The 5,804-nt window shown below is 39.2% G+C and overlaps 1 long non-coding RNA gene across 1 annotated transcript in view; it reads left to right on the top strand.

Annotated features, from left to right (window-relative positions):
* The window catches only part of LOC123595365, a 221,692-nt gene that overhangs the window by 57,621 nt on the left and 158,267 nt on the right, over positions 1 to 5,804 (top strand). The gene's annotated exons all lie outside the window — the stretch shown is intronic.

Raw genomic sequence — 5,804 nt, 5'->3', positions numbered from 1 at the left:
AAGATCTATTGGGGAAAAAAAATCTACTGGAATTTGTCTTGCTGGGTTATGGGCTTTCTTGAGACACATCCCCCCTTTTTAATTTCCTATTTCTCTTATTTGCAATGAGGATGTCTATCCTGTGCTTGTCCCAGCACTGTGTTTTGGAAGTACCTAATATGTCTGGTTTCATGAGTTCACAGTTGGAGAGGTATTGTGTCTCAGGGTAAAGCACAATTTAAGTCTTACCCATACATGATTTAGAGGAGATGTAGATGATGTTTTGAGTTAGTATTGATGCCGGGTTGTATGAAGACTTTTTGGAGCTATTGGTTCACAGTGAATGTATTCTGCATGTGAGAAGTATATGAATATGTTGGTGGTGGGAGGGTTGGGGGGAAGATGTTATGGCATGAAATTATGTTCCCCTAAAATTTGTACGTTAAAGTTTTAACCTCCTGTCTGACTCTATTTGGAAAGAGGGCCTTTAAGGAGGTCATTAATATTAAGGAGGTCATAAGGGTAGGGCCCTAATCTATAAGACTGATGTTTTTTATAAGAGGAGGTGGAGGCATGGGAGAGTTTCTTTTTCTCTCAGCACATACACAGAAGAAGGGCCATGTTAAGACATAACAAGAAGGTGACTATCTTCAAGTCAGAAAGAGAGCGCTTATCAGAAAATATTTTTTTTTTTTATGATTTCTATCTTTATGTTGAACTTTGTGTATTATTTTTCAGGTTTCAGTGAGTTGTCTGTATTCTTTGGAAGCTCACTAAACTTCTTTAAAATAATTATTTTTGAATTATTTGTCAGGCAATTCATAGATTTCCACATTCAGGAGTTTGTTAGTGAAATTTTATTGTCTTCCTTCTGGGTTGTCTTTCTTCCCAACTTTTTGTGTTCTTTGTAGCCTTGCATTGGTGTCTGCTCACTAGAAGAAGCAGTGACTTCCTCATAGCCTTTACATACCGGATTCAGTAGAGAAGGAGTTTTATCTGTGGGTGGGCATGAGGCTGCCATCTAGGATGGGGTGTGCAGTGCCACCCATCCAGGAGGCACCCAGGTCCAGTGAGTGCTGGATTTAGGAGCATGTATGGGTACCAGTTCTGGGAGGTGGGGCATGGTAACACCTGGTTCCAGAAGCATATGCGGGCACGTGGGCAATTGGATTTGGGGCTTCCAAGTCCAGGGATATGTGGTGGTACTAAAGGTACTTAGCAGTGTCAGCTGAGAGGTGGTGCACTGTGGTGGCAGTTAGGGAGGGCATACAATATCTGCAGCTCTGGAGAGATGTGGCAGTTTGAGCTCCTGGTGGCTCCAGAAGCTGGGGCTCTTACTGGTGAAGACTGTGGGGTTCCTTAGCAGCAAAGAATCTGGTCCCTGGCAGTGGGAGAACTGTTGGTGTCTTCCTATACTGCTTTTCCCCAAGGGGGAAATCAAAGCTGAAAGGATTCTTCTTACTACTGAGCTGTGCCTGGGGGAAGGAATAACGTGAAACTATTTTTTCCCACTCTCTCGTATATAGTTATCCTCAGTTCTTTTGCCCCACTGGTTTGTTGCAATTTCTAACCTGGACTGTGAAACTTTTCCAGAGTTCTTTTTATTCTAGAAGTGGTTAGGTCATAGTTTTTAGTGGAGAACAAGGTCTGGCACCTCCTAGTTGGCTATCTTGCTCTGCCTCTTTTTTGTCTATAGCCGGTAATCCTACGGGCAAGACACATTGCTATACATCCTTCACCATAAAATTATTTCCTTGGCCAGAAGTTCTATTATATGAGAAGCTGTAATGATGAATAAGGAATGCCACAAATTCCAGTTGTAGCAGAGACATTTTGAGCACAGAAAATAAATTTGTATGAGGAATATATTTCCATTCCTGTGACAAAAATGGTTGCTTCCTCCCTGATTGAAAGAGCCAATCTCACCCTTCTGGTAACCTTGGGAAAGGTTCTACATCAGAGGCTCAATTTTAATCTTTGCTGTTGGCAGTTTGGCCTCTCCCTTTGAGCCATAGCCACTTTGTATATGTGCCCATTAAGCAATGACCAGGGTGGTTGTTCTATGAAGGAATTTGAGTCTCATTAATTTCCTGGAAGTGGTGAGTGATTGGAGGGGTTGCTGAAGAGAAATGGCCTCCCTTGTGAAGCAGTTTACAAAGAGAACATTCTTTAAAGTTTATGAGCCCTTTGTAGAACATTTGGAAAATACCAAAAAGCATATGGAAGTAACAAATTAAGAGTGGTTCTAGAAAGGCAAAGCATTCATCTATATATTGTTGGATAGATTTTTGTTAATCATAAAAAGAAACCCTGGATTTTGAAAATAATTATTTCCCAAAGCTACTATTTTACCTACATTTTAAATCTATGGCCTTGACTGCTAAAAAGATGGTTCACATAATTATATCTATGAATGCAGGCATGAGCATCTGCTGAGCACGGCTTGGAAATTGACAATTAGCAGTAAATCAAAGGATTCAGACAGCCTAATGTTAACATCATCATTAAAATGAACAAGAAGATTACATTGATCAAATATGAAAAGAGTACTTAAAACATTGAATCTATGGGCTTTCCTGCAAATTATTACCTCAGAAGGCTATGTGATCATCTCTCCTTTTCAACTAATTGCCTGCACTCAGATGATTTTATTGCTGCATTATAATTCAAGATTCAATTTTAAAGTATTAAAATAGCAGCTTGTTTAAAAGTAACTATGCTTTTTCTCTATCCAGTTTTGTTCATTTTGATCTTAGACTTTAAGAGTTTGGAGTATTCTGGAAGACACTCCTCAAAAAGAACTCGAACAACACATCTTGGGAAACACTGGTGTACTTCAAATGGCCTTTCACATAGGCCTTTAAAAACCCAGGGTCTCCTTCTTCCACCCTCACTGTTGTTTAACATTGTTCTTTTAGTTCTGGCCAAGGCAATATGCTCTAAAAAAGAAATAAAACATAATTAAATGAAGAAATAAATTTAAAAAATTATCACTGTTTTCTGAAACGTTCTGATTTCACAAATGAGGGAATTGAGCACAAAGGGATCAATTGACAAGACCAAGGTTTAATAGCTCATTAATGAAAAAGCTAAGATAATAGAGCTAAGGTTTAGAAAAGTGGTAGAGATAGACTTTTTGTGCATGGTTTATAATCTACAGAGACAAGGTGCAGAAGACATAATTTTAAGACTAATCTTTAGACATGGGGTCATTTATTTTACATTCAATAAATTTCTCTGAGAGTGCCTACTTACACAGGGAGACACTGTGCTAGGCTCTGGGGAGAAAAACACGGCCAAGGCAGATGCCATGCATCCCTGCTTGTAAATTGCCTTCATTCTAGCAGGGTTGCAGATGTTTCAAATGTTTGGCCAAAATTAATTACTATTGTAATAAATACTTCCAGACAGTAAGACACAGTGCTACTAGCTCACAAGAGAGAGGGATCTGATTTTCTTGGGCAAATCAGAGTAGAAAAAACAAAAACAAAAAAAAAAACAAAAAACAAAATAAACAAAGCACAATCCCTTAAGCATTTTGGTAATCCAGGTTTTCTTTTTAAATTTTTTAACTTATTCTTTTAAAACATAGGAAATGATACAATGCTACATTTAGAAACACTGATGGTAATGAAAAAATCATGCAATAAAGTGATCACTGGGTAAAAACATGATATAAGAAAAGTGAGATTAAAAGTCCAGATTCGGGCATCTTGGTGGCTCAGTTGTTTAAGTATCCAACTTCAGCTCAGGTCATGATCTCATGGCTCATTAGTTTGAGCCCCATGTCAGACTCCGGGCTGACAGCTCAGATCCTGAAGCCTGTTTGGGTATTCTGTGTCTCCAACTCTCTCTGTTCCCGAACCCCCATTCATGGTCTGTCTCTGTCTCTGTCTCTCTCTCTCTGTCTCTCTGCCTCTCTCTCTCTCTCTCTTTCTCTCAAAAATAAATAAACATTTGAAAAAAAAAAAGTAGACTCCTCACCAAACTCCACACCCGAAAAACAAATAACCCAGTGAAGAAATGGGCAGAAAACATGAATAGACACTTCTCTAAACAAGACATCCGGATGGCCAACAGGCACATGAAAAGATGCTCAACGTCACTCCTCATCAGGGAAATACAAATCAAAACCACACTCAGATATCACCTCACGCCAGTCAGAGTGGCCAAAATGAACAAATCAGGAGACTATAGATGCTGGAGAGGATGTGGAGAAACAGGAACCCTCTTGGCACTGTTGGTGGGAATGCAAATTGGTGCAGCCACTCTGGAAAACAGTGTGGAGGTTCCTCAAAAAATTAAAAATAGACCTACCCTATGACCCAGCAATAGCACTGCTAGGAATTTACCCAAGGGATCCAGGAGTACTGATGCATAGGGGCACTTGTACCCCAATGTTTATAGCAGCACTCTCAACAATAGCCAAATTATGGAAAGAGCCAAAATGTCCATCAACTGATGAATGGATAAAGAAATTGTGGTTTATATACACAATGGAGTACTACGTGGCAATGAGAAAGAATGAAATACGGCCCTTTGTAGCAACATGGATGGAAGTGGAGAGTGTAATGCTAAGTGAAATAAGCCATATAGAGAAAGACAGATACCATATGGTTTCACTCTTATGTGGATCCTGAGAAACTTAACAGAAACCCATGGGGGAGGGGAAGGAAAATAAAAAAAGAGGTTAGAGTGGAAGAGAGCCAAAGCATAAGAGACTCTTAAAAACTGAGAACAAACTGAGGGTTGGTGGGGGGTGGGGGGGGGTGGATGATGGGTATTGAGGAGGGCACCTTTTGGGATGAGCACTGGGTGTTGTATGGAAACCAATTTGACAATAAACTTCATATATTGAAAAAAAAAGTAGACTCCAGATGAGGCAAACAGATGTTTGCTTTTCTCATTAGTAGTTCTCTCAGGAATCTTTTCCTAAGCCACATGCCTTAAATAATATGTAGGCTGCAAGCCCCACATCACAGGCTGAATCCTGGTATAATTATGTAAGCCATTGATGACACATTGACCTTAGATGGCACTTCACATGACATGGTACAAAGCCCCACTCCATTTCTTAGGCCAGGGCTCCCTAGGCAAGAGGAGGATGTATCAGAGAAATCAGATAGGGTGCAGCGCTGTTTGTTCAGATTCCAGCTGCTTGATCACTATCATTGGGGGTCAAGACATACTGGCAATGTGTGAATAAATCCAGAATAATTCTACCCGTGATCCACAATAATTTCTCTCTTGAGGCAGAAAAAGAAATGCTACTAATATGGATATCAAGATTTAAGTATCTACCAGAAATAGTTAAGACAGTGCAAAATTAATAATAATATTAATAATAAAATAATGTTATAATGCTGCAAGGCAGCTAGGCAACAAGGTATTAGTAGCATGTTATTTTTAAAACTATTTTCAATAGTAGCTTTCTCTCACACACACAAAATTCATGTAAATGAGAGACAAATGTCACTTTTGGAAAAATGGGATATTTATGCATTGATTTGTTTAAATATCTGGATAGCTAAATTTCTTTGGAGTTAGCTGATTGGTTTATGGAAGTCACTAGATGGCAGTCCCAACTAGTTAGTATGATACTACAGATCAGATTCAGATGCTTTTTAAATAGCAAAACCCAAAAGGAAGTTAGGAAATTAGGTTCATTCAGTGGTAACTCTGGGTGAGTGTTAATCTTGGCATGGGGAGACAAGCTTCTAAAAGCAATACTGAGACTGTGAGAAGAGCCCAGAGTTATAGAAATTTCCAGATTTTCTACAAAGTAAGTCTCTGCAGATAGAATAATACCTTGTATTTGTTTGGGG

This window comes from Leopardus geoffroyi, chromosome B1 (genome assembly GCF_018350155.1).
Source record: "Leopardus geoffroyi isolate Oge1 chromosome B1, O.geoffroyi_Oge1_pat1.0, whole genome shotgun sequence".
In the NCBI taxonomy this organism is placed as follows: domain Eukaryota; kingdom Metazoa; phylum Chordata; class Mammalia; order Carnivora; family Felidae; genus Leopardus; species Leopardus geoffroyi.
The sequence above is the reverse complement of the archived record's forward strand: the minus strand, read 5'-3'. Positions and strand labels throughout refer to the sequence as shown.